Source organism: Cephus cinctus, unplaced genomic scaffold (assembly GCF_000341935.2).
Source record: "Cephus cinctus unplaced genomic scaffold, Ccin1 Ccin1_scaffold0682, whole genome shotgun sequence".
NCBI lineage: Eukaryota > Metazoa > Arthropoda > Insecta > Hymenoptera > Cephidae > Cephus > Cephus cinctus.
Window position 1 is genome coordinate 249449 of NW_014333307.1, and position 9954 is coordinate 259402.

The 9954-nt window shown below is 41.1% G+C and overlaps 2 long non-coding RNA genes across 4 annotated transcripts; both read left to right on the top strand.

Moving 5' to 3' along the window:
- Positions 1-507: 507 nt before the first annotated feature.
- On the top strand, positions 508-4213 carry LOC107269642. 3 transcript variants are annotated; one of them, XR_003060240.1, is made up of 8 exons: positions 508-847; positions 956-1370; positions 1442-1745; positions 1823-2036; positions 2117-2374; positions 2514-2664; positions 2733-2900; positions 3967-4213. It is a non-coding gene; the product is annotated as an uncharacterized LOC107269642 (long non-coding RNA). The 3 variants fall into 3 exon arrangements; XR_001538092.1 differs by having other exon boundaries at positions 2117-2243; XR_003060239.1 differs by having other exon boundaries at positions 1823-2374.
- Positions 4214-6014: 1801 nt separating this feature from the next.
- Positions 6015-8415, top strand: LOC112494628. The gene is made up of 3 exons (XR_003060237.1): positions 6015-6755; positions 7007-8094; positions 8175-8415. It is a non-coding gene; the product is annotated as an uncharacterized LOC112494628 (long non-coding RNA).
- Positions 8416-9954: the final 1539 nt, after the last annotated feature.

The following is a 9954-nucleotide window of genomic DNA, read 5'->3' on the forward strand; positions in this document are numbered from 1 at the left end:
TGTAAGTGAATCTTTCATAGTATATCGTCTATCCGTGTAGAAGATATATGGGGTGTGACAAAAGTAAAATTTCCTCTTACATGATTTTGCTTAAATGACCGTGGGAGTGAACTTATGCATGATAATTGTACCAGTTCACGAGTGAAATATTTCGTTGACTCCACTTCCGGAAGTTCGTGATACGATAACAATTCTCACGTAAATTCAGAACTCGATCACGTGCGTCATACCGATTCGTACAAGTACCAATTCTCACGCTATACTTAATGTCCGTACTGTATATCAGTGACATTAGGATAGTAAACGAGTAGATATATGCGACCCCCATAGCAGAGAATTATAGTATCGAATAAAGCACATAAATCCTAATTAAAAAAATATACTATGGTTTTATGAAATTGTCTTTTATTTTGAGGCTGGTCAACAAAAATTTTTCAAAATATTTTCTACTCGTTACATCCAGCTTGATTACGGCATTAACGTTCTCTTTGTATCCTTGCAGTTCCGATACGTGGGACTCTTCTGTACGACGTGTCACAGCGACAGTGGGAAGACGCATGTTGACCTTAAGGGATGAAAGCACTACTCCCACATTGACCGTTTCATCCCTCCTGCATGCCAGGACCACCGGACATCCGCCCACGACACATCGACAAATTTCCAGCAGAAGCAGCAAGTTCCCATTCCAACTGGATGAGGAATCAAATTACATGGGGCTTATGGTGCTGGATGCCAGTATTTGGTAAGGATAATGGCCGGTGGTCCTGCTGGTCCTTCGGAAACTCTTGCGTATCCTGCACGTAATACGGATCCATTAAAATCAAATAGGATCCTTAGATAAATATAGGTAAGTCAAAAATAATTATTTTTTCTAAAAAAATTGTCACGCACAAAATTCTCCAATGATTTGTCGTCTTGATGTATCAGCGTACATAACGATCTCTTTATGTTGCAGACTACGTTTACTAAGACCCGGTAATAATTTAGTCCAGATATTCTTGGAATGCGTCCCAGGACCAACATGTAGCGCATAAACGATTATACGGAGACGTGGAACAGTTTCTCGGTCCATATACCCCATAAGCTCATATATGGGTATGAGACCACAGGATGTCCAGGAAGTCCAAGATCCTGGCTGGGTGATTGACGACCGAAGGGTTGCTTGCGGTGGGACACTTGTGTGAAGCACAGGGAAGCGACATGCGATCCTTTCCCAGCTTCCAACCACCTGCACTTACCAAAAATAGAGGCAAAAAAAACGAGATCAGTACCACCATACGTGGTGGTCAAGAAAATAAAAATAGTCTGTACCAATGTGCAATTATTCAGCATGCAGCCCGAAGAAGGATTATCTGGAGAGCAGAAAACAAGTAGAAAATTAAGATAAAAAATCTAAAGGCTTTCTCAAAGAAAGATCATAAATAATAAATCTTTCTTGCAGGCGAAGTAAAATCCTATTTTACACTCCAATATACCAACGACAATGTCTACCCGGCCGAGAAAAATTTCGCGAATGGATGACGTCGTCGAAGAAAGAAAAGCGAAAGAAAAAGAGAAGGAGAAAAAAGTAGTGTGGGTAAACATAAAAGCAAAATGGATGTCCTTGCGTCGTTAGCCTGGTATTACCTTGACAGTAAGAGGCATTAGCGTGCAATCCCTTCGTCCACTCTCTCTTGCTCTGTGCTACTGGAGCATGGGGTCCCATAGTAATGGAGTAGCAGGTTGTCGCGCGAACCATGAAACGAGTAAGTAAGAATAAAGTAATGGTAAGGGAATACCTAAAAGTTTATGGTGTCAGCAAGCAAACCTTTCGCCGCAAAAGATGCCTGTTTGTGAAAACACGGTATTCCCTGACGGCGGGATACTTCAGGAAATGGTCATCCATTGTTCTTCCATTATTGGCGACCATCGAGGCGTATCGATCCTTACACCTAATCCTTTAATCTTTGGGAAATGGAGCTGTTTTTCGAAAACAGATCGTACTTCGTTATTGTCCATTCTCGGTTGTCCCAGGTGGTAAGGATACCAGAAACACAGTGAGTATCCTTATGGAATTCGGAAAGATTATAGAGGAAGTTTCAAAGAGTGTAGTCCTGAGATCCATAACCTTTTGCAGGGTAAACGAGACCAGGATTAACCTGGACCGAGGAGAGATGGCGCTGTCAGCCCTGATGCCAGTGGTGGTACTTTTGAGATTCAGCAACGCAGTGCCAATCTGTCTATTCCTGAAGGGGATGCACTACGTGAGTCACCCTTATGGTTTTACACACACGTTTCATCTATTCTGCACCCACCGATTCCACCCCCTCAGGACTTCCCATCCGCAGGAACATCGCTGTTGCCACACGAAGAGGCACCCAGGGTGCGGCTACCGGTATAATATGTTCATTGATAATTGCTAGGGTCACGCAATCCAATGTCTGGCTATGTTTCTGTGTTTGTGTACATTAAGCATTGTGCTGCTTATGTGCCTCCCATACGTGCCACTGAGTATCCTTACGTATGTGTTTCAGCGCAGAGAGGGGCGAAGAGGGGTGGTTGCTGACAAGCCGTAAAACGCTGGAATTACTATTTCCGCTTAGGAGTGGATGTCCTGGGCCTTTAATAAATTCCTCCCTCTTTTGGTGTCCTTGTGACAATTGAAAAGTCCTGTATATCAACCAGGTACGATATACTTAGCTTTAAATATATTTAATTGCCAGTGACTAAGAGTCGTGAAATTATTTTTATAGATGATCATTAAAGCTGACGTAGACTGGCTGAAGAGAATCTTTTATGAATGAAGATCGGGTTGCCGGATTTTGTGATTCTCAAATTTTTGGAGTATCCAAACCTTCCCTTATTAAGTGGTCCAGGGATGCTGGACGCACAGAGTGTGTTACAATGAAGAAAAGAAGAAGGTAGAGATGACGAGATAAGAGAACGTATTGTAGGCGGAAGGAGTTTCTTGGTTCGCTAAAAGGAGCAATCGCCATTGTTGCGTCACGAGTCTCGAGTTTCTGCAAATCTTCAGGAGAATTGTCGAATTGTCGATCCTCTCCGTTGCTATGATTGACGCTGATTCGTAAAGTAAGACGAGAAGGGTCTTGTTCAGGTACTTTTGAACGCTTGAAAATCAGGCTCGGTTTTACTTCACCTACAAATTCGTTTTCTCGCATATCGGCTTCCAACGATTCCGGGAAACGTGGAAACGATTATTCTCAGATCATCCAAAGACGTTAGTGTGCTGTGCATATGTATGTGGCCTTCCGTGTATAGAAAGCAAAAAAAGAAAGAGAAACAAAATCAATCCGACGACCGAATCTTGAATGCGAAATCATGGGTTCCCCGCGAGAAAATGGAAATTTCTCGCGATGATTGACGTAACGAAACGACGAGAAATGTGGAGAAAAAGGGAAAGGAGACTAAAAAAATATTTCACTACTACACACGGACTTCCTGCTCTCGTTAAGCTAACCCTACAATTCACTCGTAACTCGATATTGCAAAGCATGGGTGTAACGTTACCAGGCGAACCACAAAGAAAACCAAAATGCAAAAACCAATTTGAATCGAACCGGTACTCGGTTTTTTTAATCTCCTTCTTTCCCGTTTTACCCAGAAAGCATATACTGGGACATGAGGAAAAAAACAGGAGAGAAAGGTGAACACCTCCAACAAGTATTTTCCTTGAAAATTGATTTCATTTGACAGCTTCCGCATTGGTAAAAAAAAATGTCTTTCAGTTCACTCCAACATGAAAGAAATACAAAAATTGTAAACCAGTTGTAAATACAAAGTAATTGCTTGGTAGGATATTATGATGAATAATGTTAAAGAAAGTCAGGTAGAATAATTAAACACGGTCACTATTGGCAAATAGTTAAGTAGTGACAGTCTTTGAATATTACAACAAAAAAAAACTAATGAAAATTCGATATACATATACCACTGGCATTATTGGCGGCTTTTCTTTTGGTTTTCCAGGCCCGACACGGACTCCGCGATTGCTGTTGTTTTCCAGCAAGATTAATGCCCCAGCGTATCCGTAGCCGCAAACCAGCAACACGGTCGGCATCGTTACACAATAGAAGTGGTTTCGCAAATTACCGCGTACCTATATCCACTGACTCATCATGGGGCAGATGGCGCGCGTGCTTCAAAGAAGCGTGCCTGGTGAGATTGGTCGCGTGTGGTCGAGGGTTGCAAAATATTTCATGGAAGTGCGAAAAAGTCTGTCGAAATGTGATTCCGTCATGTATTTAAGTCTACGGTTAAATAGAAAATAATTGACAACGATTTCACAATAAAATAGGTAGTAAAAAAAACAAGAAACCAAATCCAAAGCAAATTATGCGTTACCAACTGACGTAACTACATGGACAGTCAATATATTTCTATGAATATTTATGTGTATATTATATACGAAGAAGCTACTGTTGCTTATCATTTATGGCGAACGGATACGACTGTAGATCTATGGGGAAAATCTTTCAGCACTTTGCGGCTGACAAAGCATCCGCGTGCGGAATGTCAGGATGTAAATTTTACAATCCCAGGTCGTGTAACGGACGACATTTACGACTTACTCCCGGGCGCATAGCAATGACTAGAAAGTTTTTCTTTTTGGTAACGAGTAGCCAGAAAAAGTCGCAGAAGTCGAAAGGAAAATAAAAAGATTATTTAGGGGGTCGTAAAGGGATAGTCTTGAGGAAGCTGCCGTGTTGCCGGTTAGATCGTGGGGAGGAAAAGAGAGGGGAAAAATGAAAAAGGAAAAGAGAAAAGAAATCACGCTCGGCATAACAATGGATTCGAATGGTGAGACGCTTTCGCAGCGATAGAATGACGTGGTAAATCGTTACGGGTGCGACGTCGACATCGACACTAACGACGCTCAACCCCCTCGCACCCCTACCGCCAATTCCAATTGAGATATCCAAGGGTGGCTCGACACCTCCTTCGTCCTTATCAAATGCATCACCAATCTCTGGTTTCTCTCTCTCTCTATCTCTTATATCCACTTGTAGAATCCTGGAACAGAAAATGATCCTCTGGCTCCGGGATCAGAAGCATTTACCCTATTTCAATGTAAAATTCTATTATAATTGATCATTGATGAGTCCCAAAAAGAGGGACGTCATTCACTATGTCAATCAAATTATACAAGAGGAAACGAAATTTGAATTTATGTTCTCATTTAAATGAGATCTGAGGAAGGGTAAGTATTAATGAAATTTATAATAATGAGCTAAAGTAAAAAGAAATTGTTACAGGTTGAAAGAGTGGACTTTGGTATGTTTACCTTTACCGCGTGGTAATATTGGCAGTATTGGATTAGCCGGTATGAATGGAAGATGGCAGCACGGTTGGTTTGCCAGGGAGATTTTTGAAAGAGAGAAAGAGAACGATGGTTCGTTTGGTTTCCTATTCCTTCGTTTTCAACGAGATAAATGACTGTTTATTCGACTGCACTTAAAGGAACAGCCAACAAGCCTTTCTCGTGATCTTTGCTTCTTCGGAGAATAAAACGAGTGTCCAAACATTTCCATTATATCCGAGCGCACGCAGAATGGCCGACTCCGTTGAGCCGCACGTAATTTAAAACCTCGACTATGCGGCTTTAACGCTCGACACTCGACAGTGAATTTCGCTCTTGGCGGAAACAGACTTCGTCCTACTCTGTGTGGCTGCGCCAAATGAAATTACAGTAATCCATCCCCGGTGACATCAACGGGATTTCAGGACGGATATTTGCGAGCGTGTTTTATTTAAACGCGGCTTACATGCCGGATTGCTTTTTGCAAATGGCGGACGACGACTTGGGATTTCGGTGGGTTTATCGAAAGGGCCGAAATTTTCATGCGAGCTTGAGAAGTTGGATGTAGCCAATGTAGCCTTTAAAATTCTTGCAATGGTCCTGCGTGGATAAATAACATTATTTTTCTCCGAGCAGTTATGAAGAACTGCAGGGTTTTCTTTTTCTCGGGACGTAGAAGCTCATATTGATAAGTTCCGCGTGTGTGTAGAAGCACGCGACAGAGGAGGATCGATTCTTAGAGCTAAAGAAAATATACGGCCTCTTTTCGAACCACAATAAACCAGAAACCGGACCGACGTTGGTTTTCCTAAGCCTTTTCGTATCTTGTCAAAATATTGTAAACACTATGACTTGCCGGCTAAAAAACGGTGCCGCCTCGTAAACTCATGATCTCCGGCGGTTGGATCTCGGCGCGTGACGGATCGGAAGAGTACTCAGGTCTTTTTTTTACGGCAAAGAGGATAATAAAAATATAAAAATATGACTCCGTGGCGTACCGCACTTTTTAGTCGAGGACCAATGAGAATAGGAATAACCGCAGGATATTTTTGTTTCCTTTTCAAAAAAAGAAAAGCCATAATATAACAAAAGCATGAATGCATCGTTATCTTGAAACACGGGTTCAATGTATTTAACAAACATTTATCCTTGATGCCCGTTTTACTGAACCACTCGATGAATCGTTCGATCAACGCCATTTTCTTGACTGGAATAGAAAAAAATTTTCAGACTTCCACTACACTGCACACGAAATGGAAGCTTTTTGGACAAGAATGAAGAATCAATCCGTGTTTTGCAAAACACAACAAAGACCCGGATAATATTGAGTTACGTGAAAGAAGAGAAAAAGAAGAAAAAAAAGCTAATGAACAAGGCCGTTATAAATGTGGAACCCAGCCATATAATTATAGGGTATATCCCGACAGTCTATGGCAAACAAGCGTGGACCCTCCAAGAGGTATGAATGAAATAGCCCGACTATTTTTTACCTTCGACTTGCCGCCATAAGGCATGCGGCCAAATGCGAATGCACTTTTTAAACGTCGAGTTTTCAAAAAATTGCTCCAGGACCTTTTCCCTGTGCCACAACTAGCCCCGTGGATGTTTCCCTAATAATGAAGAAAAAAAAACAGAAACCCTAAGTCAAACTTTCTGATAATTTCTTAATCAATTTCCTTCATTATTAATATATGTATTTACTGTCCACAGAGAAAGAAGAAACAAACTGGACAACAAGCATCTGGAAGATTGACACATTCTCGAAGGGCCATTACGTTAGTTTCCACCAAGACAAGAAGCAGTAAAGAAAAAGGAAAAAGAAGAGAAAAAAAGGCTACCTCGTAACAAAGAACAGACTGAAGTGGAAATTTATGTATGTACCGTCGCGCAACAGCATCTGCAAGGAATTTCCTTCGCTTTGTCCGGTTTCGGTTTCTACGAGATTTGGGTCAACCGGACAGTTACGAGAATCAGTCGTTTCTACAGGGCGGAGGCTTCGGCCGACCGTTTACCTAATGATCTCTGATTTCTTGGTGAGTTAAGGGTGAAGCGTTCAGGGTTGGTCAAACTCTACCCCACAACATAGTCAGAACCATGCAAAAAGTATAATTCCCACGTCGCATTTCTTTTTTTCAATACAAAAATTATTTATCCAAATTTTTCTACATCTCAATACTTTCACTTGTAAAATGTACCCAAGGAACATTAATCTTATTCAACGTAACAACATAATCTATGTATTAAAAGTGGCAGACAGGTATAAAACTAAAATGGAAAAGACAATGTTTTCCAGAACTTCAAGCCTTTCACCAAAGACAGTCTAACTTACCTACTGATTGTTATCTTGACTAAGAAGAAGTAATTACTAAATTCCTTTCTAAGTGGGTCATTTTTTGAATTGGTACCAATCCCTATACCTAATCCTTACAAGGATTCATTATTCTGTTAAAAAAAAAAAAAAAACCCTTAAGGAAGACACAGTACAGAAAATAGCTCCTCGTCAGTCACACCCATCAGAGTTAGTTTTTCTCGAAGTAAAATTTGCGTGAAAACGCATTCAATTTGACACTCGCAAATATTCTTGTGGAACGTGTGGGGAATGTCTGAAGGTAGGATTTATGGTGAGCAAAACCATCCCTGCGTCCAACTGCATGTCGGAACATTTATCTCAAGTGTCCTTTGAGTCAACTTTCTCCTCCACATTGTCACCCGTTCCTACGATACTCCAGCATCCCGTTGTGCATCTGTAAAATGGACGGCAAGTTCATTCATACTTCGCGGCACGAGATCCACTTGAGGTAAGCGTGATAGTCATTTACATTGATCCTTTAAAATTTTTGTTATTGACACCTCCATCCTGACGTTAATCATTTTTCAGTAACCAGCAGAGAGATACAATGAGACATGAAAGTGAGAAAAGAAAGGACACGAGTCTTGCGGAGGAAGTGAGATGATAAATTTCCAAAATTTTGAGTGTTGAAGATTCAGTATAATTTTGTTGAAAAATCTTCTGCACGTTTTTGCAATAAATGTTTTTACTGTGATTTCAAAATCGTCAAAGCATTTCTTGGTTCAGGATCTCTTTACGACATGGAAAAACGACCAAGCTTCAATTTTCTTATGAGTATAATCTATTGGTGTTGGTATTAGTATTGGTAAGTATCAATAAGTTCCGGGACGAATCGGACTGTCCGGCAGGAAGAAACGGTCTTCATCGTCCGGGTCGGCATACATCAAAAAGGGTTGCCAACCCTATTTAGGATCAAGGGTGTCATCTTCACGGAACGAATTGTCTAACGCGTATCCGAGCAATCGTTTAAACGGGTTTTCAAGCAGCGACAAAGAACGAACGTACCTCCATTGGTAGGTATAACTTCTGGACAAACGATATATCATTACAAAACGTATGGCAAGAATGGTATACACGTTATTCAAGACTAGAATTACTTTGTGGCATTTATTATCAAAAATGTGTATATTTCCTTATTCTACCACCTAAAATTCACTCGAGTGCACTTCTGATTTCATACTGTGGAATGTACTAAAGTCAAAATCCATATGACCTAGCCGTACTAATTCTTGAGAAATCTCACTGCACGAACCTAAACCACCGTATGGGTTCTGGCACAGCCACTTTTCCACGTATTGTCCTGTTCCACTGTCATTTTTCTTTTTCCTTTCTTTCCTTTTTTTTGCACCACCCGCTGGACAACCCTGCTGACAATTTATCGCTTCCGCCATGCGCACTGCTCTAAAGAAGGTTACGGTACGAGCACGAAAAAAGGGAATGGGATAAAAGTTAAATCTTCTCAACGGCATACACAGAAATATTCTAATAGTTGTACACTTGCTTTTCATTTAATTAGCAGGAATACGAGAAGCACGTGGCGTCGATGGGGAAGAAGAAGTGGAGAAGTGAAATGAAAACAAGAGGTATAAGTTAAAGAAAGAGAATTCCCTGACGCGGAACGACAGTTTGAGCGATACTTTAAATATCCCTCGCATTCATGGCGGCACTCCGCCCTTTGGAAACTTCGGTCCAGGCACATTATGGTAGTTTACATAATTTTTCTCGCTATCTCTCTCTCTCTCTCTCTCTCTCTCTCTCTTTCTTCCATGTTGCGCTAAAAGGAGGAAGACGGGGTGAGTCCACGTTCAGAGAGGAGATTTTCTCGTACTCTCGCTTTTTCCCTCATCTTTCTCTCTCTCTGTTTCTCATAGGAAAGGAATAAACGGGAGAACGCAAAATCGAGAGAGAGCTGCAAAGGAAGGACCAACAGTGGGATGGGAAGGCAAAGGACCCTCGTCCTGCAAAATATCAAAGGCTCAGTAGGGAAATTGAAAGGCTTTGTATGGAAATAAGAATGTATCGACTGCCCCCGACAGCCACTCACTCGGGACACGATTCTTAAATCTTACATTTAAATATTCTGAATTCAAAAACGTGGAATGACGGTACCAAAGGGGCATGAGAGAGCAAGAGGAATCATTTCGGATACGACTTTGATTATGTTGAAATGGACGATGCCTTTTTTATTTCGCTCATTTTCTGGGGCTGACATGATATTTGTAACTTTTTAAATGTCATCTAGAGCCTTGGATATTCTCTTTCTCTTTTTATTTTGAAGATTTACTTTTGGCGTAGTTATTCTTTCGCT